Here is a 15,867-nt window from a genome sequence, read left to right as displayed (position 1 = left end):
TTAAGTCAATTAATAAATGTCAACATTATGATGAATGAGCATATGGGAGCTGACTATAAGCAATACTGCTTTTTTGAGGCTCTTTTGCATTTCATGCTTCTTTTGAGACAAAAGGAAAGGGTTTATTTCACACTCTAAATCTTCGGTTTGAGGTGTTAGAGAATTCAGTAAATCCAGGAAAGGATTGCAGTTATATTGGAGTTACTTGTTATTTTTTTGCTAAAAGAGGCAGTTCTGTGAACCATGTCACTTTTGTGGAGGAGGAGTTCCTAGGATATCACTCTGATGAGGAGAATCTATCCAAAATAGCAGGCTTACCAAGAAGAAAGACTGTTTTTTATGGCAATTTGCTTTTCTGAAAATATTTGTGTACTCTGCCTGCTCATTTTTTTCAAGCATGATTTGCTTTTGGTAATTAGGATTTTAATCATTCTCCTAGTAAACTTTAGTTTTCAGAAGCATCTTTTATAGAGACATGGGTAGAGAAGGAGAGGTGTGATAGAAGCCTTGTATGGTGCCATTGTCTTTGCTTATAGCTAGGGGTAGTGTGCATGATAGAGAGGAATTCTTCCCTGCCTTGCCTGTTCAATTCTCTCATTTTTTTGTTTTCTGATTTGTGCCTCTGTTACTGTCATCAGATGCATAACCCTGCTTGCCCTCTTTGGAAGAGACAATAAATGCCCTGCTGTGGGGAGTTGTCAGCATTAGGTTTTTACTAAATAGAAACTACTCCCGAGGGAGAAAGTAATTTACTTCTGAAGTGACCTTTTAATGACTGGCCTCTTAGGGCATGCAAAGGCTGTAAAATTTAGAAGGTATGAAATAGGACAGGCGCTGCTTTACAGCATCACACTGGTGATGTTCTGTGTTTGGAGTGGCATTCTCATTATGGCTTAGAACTTAAACCAGTTTGTCTTTAAACCTGTACAGTCTTGCTACCCTTGGTGTGAATTATTTTTTTCATGTCTTGAAAGAAGCTGAATCTTCTATTTTAATTTATGTCAGTATCCTTAAGACTAGCTACCTATCCTCAGTATTTAGAATAGATTTTTGGATTTCCTGTTTATTCAAATAGGTGCCATGTAGTGGTGCATATACTGTTACTGACAGCAGCAATTCTCCATTTTTTTTTCAAAGACAGAAGAATTGAGAGGAGCAACTGCAATGTAACTAGAATTTTACAAATGCAGGCTCTATAGAGGTGTGTCCTGTGTAGCAACTTACAGATGATACGTAATGGATATGGATGATACTTAAAACCAGTCCTTTTTAATTGCTGATACGTGTCTCCCTCTTTAGTGTCTTGCAACCTCTCACCCATTGCCAGTGGTGTAGTGGGTACACCTCTGTGTTTTTCACAGGCTGGCACAAATCCACTCCACTGCTGTTCATCCATCTGCAGTTGACCTGTAGAACCTAAGGATGTTCCTTAATTCTATACCAAACCTCAAAAGCAGATTCAGTGTCTTCTAGGTCTGCAAACCACTGTTACTGACAGTGTAAACTACTGGACTCTGCTCCAAGAGAAGCAAATCCTACTGGTCGGGGCTCTTGTGTGTTTTAACATTGACATTCTGGGTCATGGAACACACATGGGAGGGTCAGTGTGGTCCCCATCTGAACAAGTGAAAAAGATGTCTGCCACTTTTGGACTTCGCTCCTTAATAAATCAGGCTGAGTATGGCTCCAGTCAGTGATGAGATACTATTTAGAAAGTCAACAATATACTTCAGTTTAAGAAAAACTAACCAGAAAACATGGAATAATTCCCTGAGGTGCCTGTGGATTCACATGATTGTTAGTGCTGTGGGAGAAAGAGCGGGGCAACCTGGTTAATGAGAGTCTTCAGAATTTCACAAAGAATTGTTCCTTCTACACTGTACTAGTTTTAATCAGGGAATCTAAGGAAAGGTTACACAGCCAAGCAGTGTAATAGAGGTAATTCTGTGTGTTGGAAAAAATAGGTTGAACTTTTTTGTATGTCTTGGTAAGTTTCTCAACATTTCAGGAAAAGAAGTAAATTTTACAGCTAGATCCAAAAATGGTATATCCTGTAAATATATTCATATTAAATAAAAAAAAGGTGAAAAGTTACAACTTTACATAGAGAGTAATGGAAGTGAAAGTGTGATAGTGCTTTTGCTATACAGAAACAGTTATTTCAGGTCTATTAAGCTTTATGATATTAACCAACATAGTTGCCCAAAGCTGGGAAGATGCTTCTTCAGTGACATGTCCTGGCATAATGCTGTAAAATTCAGTCAAATGTTATTTCTTACTCTGGTGCAGTTACAGTGGTGGCTATCGTAGCACAGACGAACAAAGAATGTATCATTATATGGGAGTATATTCCTTAGTAGAGTATCCAGATTTATTCCTAAAATGTCTTTAAAAAAGCAAAACCTCAATACCCAATTCAGCAAATTTGGATTAGATATAATAAATCACGTTACAAATCAATACCTAAAAGAAAATTGTTAGGATACTACAAAAGTATTAACTTTGACTCAAGTGCATTTTTATGACATAGTGCAAACCTAATACTGTATGGATTGTTGTAATGAAATTATGAATAATTTTGCTAAGAATTTTGTAGTTTCTTCAGTAAGGGATGGTCTCATTCTGAAATATACATGTCCTGATATGATGACTGTTCTCTTTATTGGTACTAACTCACATGCATAACTTTGCATATCAAACATGATAAATTTGTAATAAAAGGTGCAATGTAGAGCTGAGGACTTTCTGCAAACCAAGTTTCTTTACTGTTGCTGGTCCCACTGAAGAATTTTTGGAGTTAGAGGTAGTCCATGTCAATTGCAGAGGCTGGGTTTGGGATTTTAAAATAAGGATGACATTCTGAGAAGTCCTCATGGTAAAGGAATCTTACAAGCATCATTAAACAGAGGTACTGTTTCTCTGGGTGGGTGCTACAGGATGGCAATACTGCTGCTCCCCCGGTTTCCTTGGATATAACCCCTGTTCGGTGATTTGGGGTGGGATGTATCATATCAATTAATGGGCTTGAATTTCAGACAGAAAAGCAGAGTGCACTCAACTCTTCTCAGTACTAGCATCATGCTCTACCTAGTTCTGGGCATTCAGACTTGAAATACTGGCCTTTGTCTTAGAGTGGAGGGAGTAGAGGTTTAGCATCCTCTGAGAGAGGTGCATTACTCTGTGTGGTAGAGCGTGTCTGCCAATGGTTAATCGACCCTCTGAGCACTCCCTTAAAATTCACCTTTCAGAGTCCTGATAGTTTAGCGAGGTGTTGCCTCAAGGGCATTTCAGAAAGCCAGACACTGTCCCCTGATGTCCTGGAGTCAGTCCCTTTGTGAGCTTCAAATGCCTTTGTAAAATCCAATGGAAATGAAGGGAATCATACCCTTGCTTAGTGATAAACTTTCTGCCCTGGTTTAATAGCCTTTCTGTGTGTGACTCAATGACTAAGAACACATAAGGTCATTCTTCTGTGGTCTGTTTGGCATACGCTGTAGTGTGGTTCACTGTTGTATTTATTTTAACTTATATTTTCTGTTGACTTGGAGCTGTTGGCCAGTGAAACAAGTGTCCATTTATCTTCATGCTGCTTTATTAAGTATCACTTTTGAAATACATCTGTGATTTCAGTGTGTTGTACTTCAGTAATAGTGATAGACTTGGTGTTCAAAAGAGTGTGGAGTCTTTTTTGAGTCTATGAGCTAGCAAAGCTCTTCGGTAGCAACAGGTATACTCAAAAATCACACAGGCTGAAAAACTATTTTACTGGCTTAGGTATGAAGCATGCTGTCATGGTTTGAGATAGCCTCAAAATTCAATCCCCTAGCTCCATTCCCCCTCCCACATCTCAACCTAATGTGAGATGGGTTTTTCCAGACAAAACACACCAGACACAAAGTGGGGGAAAGGGAATATATTACAATGACTGTACAAATAAATACCATATCACATTATACACATGATCACAAACTATCTCTACCATGACATATAGTATTTACAGTGGATCAGATCTCTTCTCCCCTCCAAATAAAAGTCCAGGAGGGAAAGAAGGACAGATCCCTTCCAGTCCTTAAGCAGCAGCATCTTCTGAGGCAGCAGTCTGTCTGTCTTCTCCACATGCAGCAGCTGATAGCTGGATTTCTGCCAGCACTCACGAGGGAGGTATCCAACCTCTCTCGGCCCCATCGCCTCCAACCGAGGGGTCTTCCGTGGGCTTCGTAACCCCAGACAAGGTCGTATCACCACGTCATATCACGAAGACACAGGGGGGTCTTCGTGACGGTCTGGTATCTCCAGGAGACTCAGCTCCTTGCAGGGCCTCTGTGCCCTGTCTCTCAGGCTGCCACCGTGGCAGCAGTGCAAGGGGGGGGAGCCAAGGTCAACTCCCCCCGCATTCCATCTGGCCGTCCCGGTCCAGCTCCAGGACACTCTGAGCTTCTCAGCTCCTCTCTCTCTCCGGTGCTGCATGTCCAAAACTGCTCTCCAAAATAGGAGTCCATGTCCCTCTTCTCCAAGAGGGGTCTCAAGGGAGTTTTAGGGGATCTGGTACAGTCTTACCCCCAGAACTCTGTCTCTCAGGCTGCTGGCTCTCTTTTTCCCGGCTCTCCTTCCAGGAGTCCTTTCTCTGGTGCTGCATGTTGTTTCTGCTGCTCCTTCAGTTCAGGTTCTTATCTCCTGGCTCTCTGCCACGGTTTCTCCGGCCAGTGCTGGCTGCTGCTCTGCGCCCATGGAGAAAACATCTCCCGGCATACTACAGACACTTAGTCCAGCCTAGCACTGTTCCAGGTCTTTGCAGTTCCCCCCCAGCCAGGGGCTGGGAGGCCCCAGGGGGCCCAAGGGGCTCAGAGCCCCTTCCTCGTGGCTCTACAACATGACCACCTCTCTACAACAACCAAACTACAACTCCTCTCTTCCGGTGAGCTTGTGGAATGTTGACATCTTTGCAGGAGCGCCCATTGGACAGAACTTCAAAACTTCCAGGGGTTTCCACCCCTTGGGGTCTACCACTTTCCTTAGCCTCTGGGGGAAAACAAGATCCAAACCGCTACACATGCAAAGTTAAGGTACAGAGTGAAAGCATGCAAATTTGTGATTTTATTGAGACATAGGCATATTAGTGCCATCCACTTCAAAACTCCAAAGATTTTACTTTAAAATTCAGTTGTTGGATGTTTTAGTTAAAGAAAACTCCAGCTGTTTGCTTCCTGTGTAGGACAGTGCAGCAACGTGATTCAAAAAAGGACTTGACCTTGATTTTTCTGTCAGCCTGATCCATAAAATATGATATTGTTGTAACATTTGTGTGAGCTGCAAACTGGTGTGTGAGATGGGGAAACAGAATTTTGGATCTGGGTGAGGCATTTTCCAGTGTTGGAGCTACCGCTTTTGAGCTGTGGAGCCATTGCAGAAGGGATTCTCTGATACTTCTTATTTAGTTATTATTGGCTTTGCTGGACTGGGTATGGAGGGAAAAATGGTACATGGCTCTTCATGAAGTTGCTGCAGCAGAAAGGCACAAAGGAGATCAGGCAAATCATAAATAACTGTTCAGGTGTTAACAAATGTTCTCAGTGTACAGGCAGCAGCATCTACTGTATTTAATGTATTGTGGCACCATTCAGCTACTATACTTCCGCTATTTTAATTTGATGTTATTATGAAGGGAAAAATGTTTAGCTTTCACTCACAAAAGCTGAGGCAGGTATTAGGCTGCTCTGAATGTGGTGAGATGAACCACTGCTGGATGAGGAAGCAGCAAGATAGACAGGTAGTGATCCTCTGTGGCAGGAAGCTTGAATGTTAAACTGAGATACTTTTGTTACCACACTATGTTTGAAAATCACTGGCTTACAAATATATTAAGGATTTAGAAACGAAACAGTAGAGAGAAACTGTGTAGATATGGTTAAATGTCTAGGTTGCAAAAGTAATCTTACTAGAATCAGGACCTTTTGCATTCTTGAGGCAAAGTCATGGGTATTGAGGGGTGCCTTTTCAGTTTTGTGCCTTTTCAGGCAATGTCACATTTTGTCCACAGGAGAATAACATCAGTCATTATTAAGCTATTAGTACAGGCTTCAGTGTTTTAGTTTATTTGCAATGATGGCTACATCTGTTTCAGTGGGGACTACTCATGTGAATTTACTCAAATATTTGGATAAATTTGGATTTGGGCCATATTTTCTATATTTCAGCCTTGGAAAATTCTATTCACCTGCTATCCTGCAGAAAGTAAGGATTTTAACTGGGTATATGCAGTGCCAATACTTTAATTGTATTATTTCTTTTGTGGCAAAAAAAGAATATATACCTGGTCCCCTAAAGTCATGACAGTTTCAAGAGGCCAAGGTGGATTGTACTCAAAATATTTTTTATGTTAATCATAATCAGGTGAGATCTTCTTGATACAGATTTCATTACCTTGAATATGCTTTATCTACTTCTATAAATGATGTTGTGATCCAGAAGAATGGCTGTACATAATTAAAATAAAATCCAACAGCTGTCAGTTATCAACTGGAGTAGTTTAACTCTTTTACAATAGTTAGATCTATCCAAGACCCTTATGCTTGTTTATTTTTTATGTGGAACCAGTAAGTTTACAGTTATATTTGGGGGGCAAAAATGGCATGGTTTACCCATGTACTTTTGAAGGTTTGCTGCCAAACTCCAAATTTTCATAACACTTCCCATTCAAAAGGTTATAATATGGTGATGACTGACACGAATTCTACAGGACACATCATAAGTATGCATAATTTTTACATTTGAAGGACTCAGTAATCCCCTGAAGTTTAAATTTTACCAAGGCAGGACAAAGATAAGTGCTTGAGCTCACTGCTGCCATGAGTGTATCATACATCATGCCTGTGCAGAATGAATGACAATCCCTTGCCTGCTGATGAGAGACACTGCTGTTCAACTGTCCATGGTGTGGAGGTCTGGGGTTGTGCTGGGTCTTGGCACTTGATGTGGCACTGCGAAGGGATGTTGGGGGGCCCTTTTGGAATGGGCAAGGGATGCTCCTGTGCCTGCCCCAAATGCGAGGGTGATGGTGCCTATGTGTTGCTGTTCTTCTAATATTGGGATGTGCATGTAAGCTTGTTAGAGGGAACAAGTGAAAACAGATGTAATCCAGCAGTATTCTTTCTTGCCCTCTGTATGACTGCCTGTTCCCTCACAACAACAGTATCCACTCTGTCACTGAAAAATCAGGGCATGCCAGGCAGCATTGTTGTTTAAGGAAAGTGTCATGCCTGCAACCAATTTTAATAATATTTTGAGTGTTCACTGAAGATTGTCATACATTGCCACACTGGCAACAGAAAAATTGTTATTAATTTAGAGTGTTGGTGTGAATTGTTTTAACTAACTATATTGTTATTAATTAGTGCTGTCTTACTTGGCTAAGTTGATACCTTAGTACAGCTTATGTTTTTATTAGAAAAAGATGTTGCAAAATTAATTTCTTCATGCTTTTTCCTACAAACAAAAAACTCCCAAACAAACAAAAAGCTTTGAGTAAAACATTCAGCTGTGTTTGTATTAATTCCTAGAAAACCTAACCTTTTCTATTAAAAGCCTCCAAGCCAGCTTGCATCTTCCCTTGAAAACAGAAATCTTTATCTGCCCAGCTGAAACATGTAATTTGTGCTTCCTCTGGCATTGGTTATGTTGGTAGAGTTTCTAGTCCCCTTCTTTGAGCAGCAGCATCTTATGCCATTCATTCCCATTGGGGCTGTAAACAAGTAAATGCACATAGCTTTGGTGATCAGACTTCTCTGTTTTAACACGGTGTGGCTGTGAAGGGACCAGGAACTTTGGTAATTAATGCTCTCTTTATCCCAATGAAAAGGCAGTCCTTGCACACATGTGTAGCACAGTAAGCCTGAGTTCAGGAAATGTACATAGGGTTTTTTAAATTATCTTGAGATGTGCTACCTATTTTTGCTGTAGGTCTCTGAACTTCCATGAAGGAATTGCTTGCTGCGTACTAAATGTGTTGCAAGCCATCTGGCAGATGTGAGGAAAATTATGTCCTGTGTTATAGGAATTAATGTTTCAGACACTGGAGTTGGAAGATAAGGATAAATGAAGCTATTTTCACTTCATAGAATCTGTTTACATATCCACAAAACTTGTATCATCACCTCAGAGCAACGTTAAAGGAGACTTTAAGGTGACTGACAATATATGCCCCATCAGCCACAGCAGAGCTGTATTTTGTGGCTGAGGTTAACAACCAGCTCTACCAGTGCCTGAGCTCCTTGAGGAAAGAATACTCACGCATCTGGGGATGACAAGGACCAGGGCATTAGTAACTGGATTGGTGCCTCAACGTTGATTACCCCAATCAGAGCACCATTGCAAAATTTATGCCCTTTAATATCATAGTTGGTGAGCAGTTTTGATTAGGACAGAAATAAATCAAATTATTTTGCTCCTCTATGTGAGGCCATTTTAGGCATTACCTAAATAGGGGGAGGAGTTTGTGTTAGTAACCTGTTTGTGATTAGTTATTTGAATTATCAGCTGCAAAAGTATTATGGTATAAACCATTACAAAAAAATGAAGTAGATACAGTCTGTGACAATTTTAGTTTCTTTCATTGTATGAATAATACTTTTGCATTGTCCATGCTGCTTTAATGCAGTGTACTTACTACACTGTAGCTTTATTCTGTGCATGAAAACAGACATGCTTTCAAGACGGTGCTTATTGCATTGTGCTTACACAAGCAGAGTAAAATATCATAACTGAGCAGGAATATCAAGCAAAGAGTCATGGTCTGGATATTCTGGACAACAACAAATCAGTTGCAAAGTTGCTCAGGTTCAAGGCAGGAAAAGGCAGGTTCAAGGCCAAAAGAGGGAGCAATTCTTGGTGCTCTTGGTGACCTAAATTTGCTTTGGGAGAGGACCATTAGGAGTAGATTGCAAGTTAAATGTTACACTTTTAGCTAAATGAAGCAGTTTGTAGATGAGACGTTTCAACTTGATTTATTTGTGCCATATGCAGCCTTTTTTATCCTTTGAACACTGTAAAACTCAAGATTGATCTGGCTTGTACTACATGAGATCTTCATTTAGCCAGTATTTGAAATAATACAGTTATAACCTATGTTTTTAATAACTTCAGTTACCTTTATTGACTATATTACAAATACATTACATTATAACAGTTGAGTGGAATTTAGTTTAAATATCAACAAGTATCAATTTTTTTTTTTTTGAAAGATTTGCTTTGTCTTTATCTTGTGTTAGTATCTTATTACACCTTATGGAACAGATGCAAAACTCTCTCAAAGTAAAGCTGAGATCACACTATCAAAAACATTTTAAATTTGAAAGGGAGAGGTAAGGGGCTTTAAATGAGTATTACTTTTTGTAGTATATTTTTTGTAAAAGTACATGTGTAAGCGGAGTTACAGCATGCAGATGTGTCAGTTGTAAATGGGAAAATGCTGGTAAGACAATAGAAATCTGTTGTATGGTGTTTTTTTTCTCAGAGAATCAGCATTGTATAGTTTGTATATAATATGCATGATAATTTTTGAAAACTACTAGACAAACACATTATAATATTATCATAGAGCAAGTGCTTAGGAACCATACTGTCAGATCTCTCAGAAATACCTATAGAGGAAAGTGTGTGTAGAGTGTATTGTTGTCAAACAACATCTAAAAATCATTGTTCAGTCTACAGTATCACAAGATTGGCTAAAAGTTATGACATTTTGAAAAATAGTTTGAGGGGCTTTGTTTTGTTTTAGAGACTTGAATTTTTTAGGGTACAGCATATATTTTTGTATTTTTCTCTGTCCAGCTTTTCACTGGAACTAGAATGTACAATAAATGAAAGCTGAGATTTTCACATAATCATTTAAATCCCAGGAGTTAAGTTTGAGGAAAAACTAAATGCAGCGAGGCTTGCTATAAAACTGACAAGGCCAACAAAGATCTGTACTAGATCTCTCTGTAGTTTATGGTGAAAGTTTGGACAGTTTTTTCATTTTCCGGGACATAAGTTCAGGAGTCAGTGGTCTGCAATAACAAAGACAGTGCATAGGGATTCTGCAGCAGGAATTCAGAAAAAAAGCTGTTGTTTTTCATATATTGAGGTCTGTATTTACTTGGTGTGTATGACCTTGACGAGGCTTCCTCATAGTAAAGTTTTAGTGTAAGGAGTGTTCTACAGAGTTTAAGATACATAAGAATAGAGAGGACCTACGGTGAATTTGCGAAGTCCGTGAGTACCTGCTGAGACACAGTGCAGAATAACACTCATAAAGAAATTTTACTTGTAAACGGTTCTCCAGCTACTTCTTCATTAATAGGAGTGTGTGAATTTCTAACATCAGAACCTCACATCTGGGAGAATTTAGGAGCCAGCTTCCTGCTGCCCCAAAAGTGACTGCAAACTGTTCAATTTCTGGAACTAACTGTGAGTGCATCAACATGTGCCCTTCTCAGTGCTGATATGTAAAGTAGGGCACAGTAGTAAAAACAGGGCAAGAGAAGGGAATCAGGAAGGATTGCCTTCCAATGCAGCAGCTTTTGGACCTGGACAGAAAAACTACCACCTATCTTCTGTTAATCCCATTAGAGCAGAAGATGTAGATTAGTTGAATGCAACTGTCACCTTGGCTTTAATACCTAGACTGAATTTTCTGGTTTGTATCTAGTATTAAAATTGAGGGTTAGACTTTCTTTCTAAAACACATTTCTCTCCTTTGTTGGCTTAAGAGAGCTTTGTATAAAGAATATGTGAAAGTTCTCAAAGGGAAAGTTTAAAAATTGTTAAATTAAACTCTTGGGAAATCAATATCTTGTCAGCCTAATTTGGCTTAAAAAACCCCCCTAATTTGGTTAGAAGAGGGACAGTTGCCATTCTGTCATCACAGACCTTTCATGCAATGGAGCTTACAAAATAAGCAATATTCTTCAAACAAGTAATTTATTGAGCATATCTTCCTCTTCCATCGGTGAGCCCTATCTTTTTCCCATATAATTCTGACTTTGAATAGAATACAGAGCTGTTAAATTCCCCATGTGGTGCTGCTCATACTTAATCAATTCTTTGCAAATATTGATGTCTTTTCACACATTTCAGGAAATGTGGTCTAGATAAAACAGTTTTTAGTACCAATTTTGAAAAGCCTTCATATGAGCCTGTCTTTGCCAGCATTACCTATGTATTCAGAACAGTCTACTTTCCTCTTGGTTGGGATTACCTGTTGGAAACTTCCATCAGTTTGCCTCTTGCAGTTTGTTAAGGAGCATGTTCATACTCACATGACCATACACATTTTTAGTTTATTTTATCCTTAGTTTACTCATCTTGTAGGTTTGAAATCTGTGGAAACTCTAGTATTCAGCTGTTCTACTTGAGAAACCTTAATCTTCTCTCCTGTATTTTTTTGCCTACTTTACTATGTGTCTTCCACTCTTACCAGTAAGGTATCTTCAACAAAAATATCCCTGCAGGTTAACAACCTTCACTAGTGCTTTGTCTTTCAACTGTATTGTACAGTGTCAGGAAAAGATACAAAGACTCCCTGAAACAACACCTCAACCTCGGCCACATTGATCATCTTAACTGGTCTACCCTGGCCTCCAATCGGGAGGCCTGGAGACACAGTATCTATAACGCTGCTGTCTCCTTTGAGAACACACACAGGATCACTCTTGAGGAGAAAAGACAACTCAGAAAGAATCGTGTCTTGTCGATACCACCTAAGGAGACTTTCTGCTGTGCATTTTGCAGCCGGACTTGTCTGTCTCGCATCGGCCTTTTTAGCCACCAACGCGCTTGTAACAAACGTGGGTAGAGCCCTTCCCAAATCTTCGTTCGCGAAGCCCAGCCATGATGAATGAAGGAAAAAGTATTGTGCAGTGTACTGCAAAAGAACTTTTTTATTCACGTGTTAGTTCAGTCTTCTGTACATGAGTCTTCTCTAAGTCTTGAGTATTTCTGAGTTCTTGTTAGCATTGTCTCAAATCTATTTTTGATTTATAAAGCTAAGAAAAATTGTGTACATAAATATAGAAGGAAAATTATTTTCTTTCAAAAATAGGTACATGTTTCAGTAGGACAGTCTCTAAGGAAATGGAAATCTTGCTTCATCCAGTGCAGTTGTTCAAATAAAACTGTTGCAAAGTTTAATTTAGAGTCTATTCTGGGTACTATTTGTTAAATGAAGAATGTGTGTCAAATTTAAAGAATCACAGACTGGTTGAGGTTGGAAGGGACCTCTTATGGTCATCTAGTCTAGCTGCCCTGTTCAAGCAGAGCCACTTAAAGGGTTGCCCAGGCCTCTGTCTAGATGTTTTTTTAATGTCTCTTAAGGAGGGAGATGCCAAAACTGCCCTGGGCAGCCTGTGCCCATGCTTGGTCATCCTCACAATGAAAAAGTGTTTCCTGATGTTCAGAGGGAACCTCTTGTGTGAGCAGCAGATGGGTTGATTACTAAAAGCTGAGGCAGTGGTCAGTGACTAGGCACTTAAATGTCAGTAAAAGTTGTAAGTGTAGGAGTCCTGTTAGAGAAGAAGGCTTGTCTTGGGGAACATGTTCCTCCTCCCTGAAATTCTAACTTTGGACAAAGTGGAAGTGGAAGTAGTGCTCAGCTATAAGCAGTTTCAAGTATATAGACTTTTCATGTTAGGAAGAAATTCTTTATAGAAAGGGTAATCAGGCCTTGGAATGGGCTGCTCAGGGAAGTGGTGGATTCTCCGTCCCTGGAGGTTTTTAAGATGAGACTGGATGTGGCACTTAGTGCCATGGTCTAGTAACCATGGCGGTGTTGGATCGAGGGTTGGACTTGATGATCTCAGAGGTCCTTTCCAACCTGGCTAATTCTGCGATTCTATAGCAATGGAAACATAAATCTTTAGACTATTCTGCATTAAAAATAGGAAATAAGTAAACAGGCTGATATGAAATGAGATATTGCTATGTCACTTAAAAGTTTATTTCAAGAAGCAATATGTAAGGTTCCCTTAAGAACAGTTCAGGGGAAGGCAAGAAAAACCATTGTCACCCACATACAGATGTCTTCTATTTCTTAATGTAAGAATTATTAAGGAGCTTTAAATGATGGGCATTATTTTTAGAGTCATAGAATCATAGAACATCCAGAGCTGGATCCGCAAGGATCATCGAAGTCCAGCTCCTGGCCCTGCACAGGACAGCCCCAAGAAGTTGTACAAATCGGGGCAACCATGACATAATACAGAAACAGCTCTGTTATATCCTGTATCATAAACAGATGAGTTTGCCTGAAACTTGTTTGCAGCTCAAGAGAGAGTTGTTGCACTACTTGTAAAAACGGACAAGACTTTGGAAATTACAGAAGCCAAGTGATTTAGAGCTGGTGAAAACGGTACCTTTTCAGGGAAAACTTGAGCCAAAGAAAAGTTCCTTTTCTTGCTGAACTGTTTCAAAGCACAGAATCCCTCAATCAGGCCTAATAAAGAAGCCACTGTCTCCTGTGCATCGGTGTGAGAACACTAAAATGAAATAGACTGTCTAAGAATGCAATAAATCATATCGGGTCATTGCACTAATGACCAGTTTGGGCCCAAATTCTCATTAGGCTGCCTGTAGGAAGAGAAAACTGGTAAAACAGAAAAAGGCCATATGAGAGAAGCTTTTTGCTGGCACTATCTTAAAGCTTTTCTTGTCGAAGGACACCGTTTAGCTAATTTCAACCCATAAAAAAAAAATAAATCTGTTCGGTGATTAGGAACCTGTGAGTAAGGCCATAAATACCTAAGTCCTTGGGATAAGAGCCTGTAAAACTGTCAAAAAACATTGCCTAAGTGAAAAAAGACAGCCTTTCTTAACTAGTGCTGTCGGCACTAATCCATATTCATATATGGAAGGCATATTTGTAGTTCTTTCTATAAGTTTTTCCTACAAATAACATTCATTCTTATGTTGAAAGCAACTATTTCCTCTGGTTGCACTCTCACCCTGATTTCTAAGTCAAAAAATGTAGGTTTCATTTCTGATGCTTAACAATTTTCATATTTATGCTGATCTGTATTTCTTGGAATAAATTTTCAGACAGAGCTTTTTAAGGGAATAATGTAAATTGTTTAAAAAGTCATTAGGAACCTTTTTAAAAGTGTATGGATGATCATATGTGTTTCATTGGGACTTTCTGTGGTTTGAATTCTCAAATATTCTACAATTTTATATGTATTTATATCCATTCCTTCCCGTGATGTTGACTCAGTTAGTTAATATTGAGAGAAAATTCTAATGCAGAGCAATTTCATTGGTATTTTCATGTGAATGAGACCAGGTCTTTTCCCCTTTTTCAATTCAAGTAAACTAGTTCAAAAAAAAGTAGTGAAGTTTTAATAGTGACATAGTCTCTGTGCCCATGGGATTTTTGCTTCCTAGAGTTTTAGCATTTGAAAGTATTTTAAGCCAAAGATGATAGTCTTTTAGTATTTGTTATTTTTTAAGGGGATGGATTTTACAGTTATTAAAGTTCATGTTGAAATTAATAAAGGAAAAATGCAGTTAATGGACATGTACAGAAACCAGTTCTCAGCTAGTAATTTTGCTGCAAAAAGCAGAAATTGACAGATGTTTTAAGAATAGCCTGAATCTGGAAGACTGAACTTAGTTCGCTGATGTCTTTTAAGTTTGCATTGACTCCTGTTCTTCATCACTGCAGTCTGTTTCATATTATTATAATTACTGCTAAAAATTTTGTATGGTTTTACAGAAATTCAGGAAGGAAAAAAAGGTTTCTTTCAAAATTAGTTGGGTTTTGTAGCAGCGTCGAGTGATGCTGCAGTGTTTTTCAAAAAAGTCTGATGCTGTGGACAACGTAAGAATCTCTGGGTACTGACAAATGAGTCATGTTGGTTGGGTTGGGTTTCCTTGCACAGTGTTAACTCACTTGTGTTCAAGTAGTATATACCCACACAGTCAGGTAAAGTTTGTATTTTGACTCTGTGTCTGTGAGAACTGGAGCTGATGTTGATTTAAGGAGAGCAGATGTTAATGGTGTTTTTCTCAAGGATTCTATTGCCCAAATAGACATCTCTCATGGTGAGAAAAGGCAACAAATGGTGGTAAATCTGCCTGCTCTATTATGAAGGGCAACAATAGATTGATTTATGGAGAAAAAGCAACTGTTAAACTTAGATAGCCTGTTTGTGTGAAAACTGAGTTTTACAGACTGGATATTATTGCTGTCATTTTTGAGAAAAATTTAGTTCTGTCTTAATCATGAGGGATATTGTACTGGCAAGGAGAGTCACAAAATGTTTGTTAGCCTGGACAACACATCACAGTTGTATGAAATTTAAAGTGTAAGCAGGTTTCAATAGTATATGTTTAGACAATTACTTCCTAATCTGATTTTCACTATTCTTTCTGTATGGCCACTTTTTTCTTTTTTTATGTACTCTGTTAGCATCCCCTCTACCAACATACCAGAGTTGTATTTTGCAATAGTGTGCAAGTATGTACCAACACCCACACACTTCAAGCTGCTGAGTCAAAGAAACAGCAAAAAGGAATATGGAGACATGCAACCTGGCAGCAGGAAGCAAGACTCTTCAATACTATCCTCATAAACCATAACCTCTGTGAGAAAAATTATACAGAATTTTTAGATGAAGCAATAGGTCTTTCTCATCAATTTTAGAGAGAAAGGTACACATTTTAAACAGCAGTTGAAAAAGAATGTATAGTACTGTTTGTTAAATGATATATACTTATTTCAATAACTCTTTTAAAAATTTAGTTTTTTGCAACTGGTAAATTCTAGATAATTTCTCTTTTAACAAGGCAATCCTTCTGGTTCAATCACTGTTACAATCTGTAATCTATAGGGTTTTAATA

The 15,867-nt window shown here is 38.8% G+C and overlaps 1 protein-coding gene across 4 annotated transcripts in view; it reads left to right on the top strand.

Moving 5' to 3' along the window:
• MLLT3 (MLLT3 super elongation complex subunit) overlaps nt 1-15,867 on the top strand; it is a 116,445-nt gene that overhangs the window by 83,190 nt on the left and 17,388 nt on the right. The gene's annotated exons all lie outside the window — the stretch shown is intronic.

The sequence above is a fragment of the Manacus vitellinus genome, unplaced genomic scaffold, assembly GCF_001715985.3.
Source record: "Manacus vitellinus isolate BGI_N305 unplaced genomic scaffold, ASM171598v3 scaffold_50_pilon, whole genome shotgun sequence".
Taxonomy (NCBI): Eukaryota; Metazoa; Chordata; class Aves; order Passeriformes; family Pipridae; genus Manacus; species Manacus vitellinus.
Note: the sequence above shows the minus strand (reverse complement) of the source record. Positions and strands in the feature narration are given on the sequence as shown.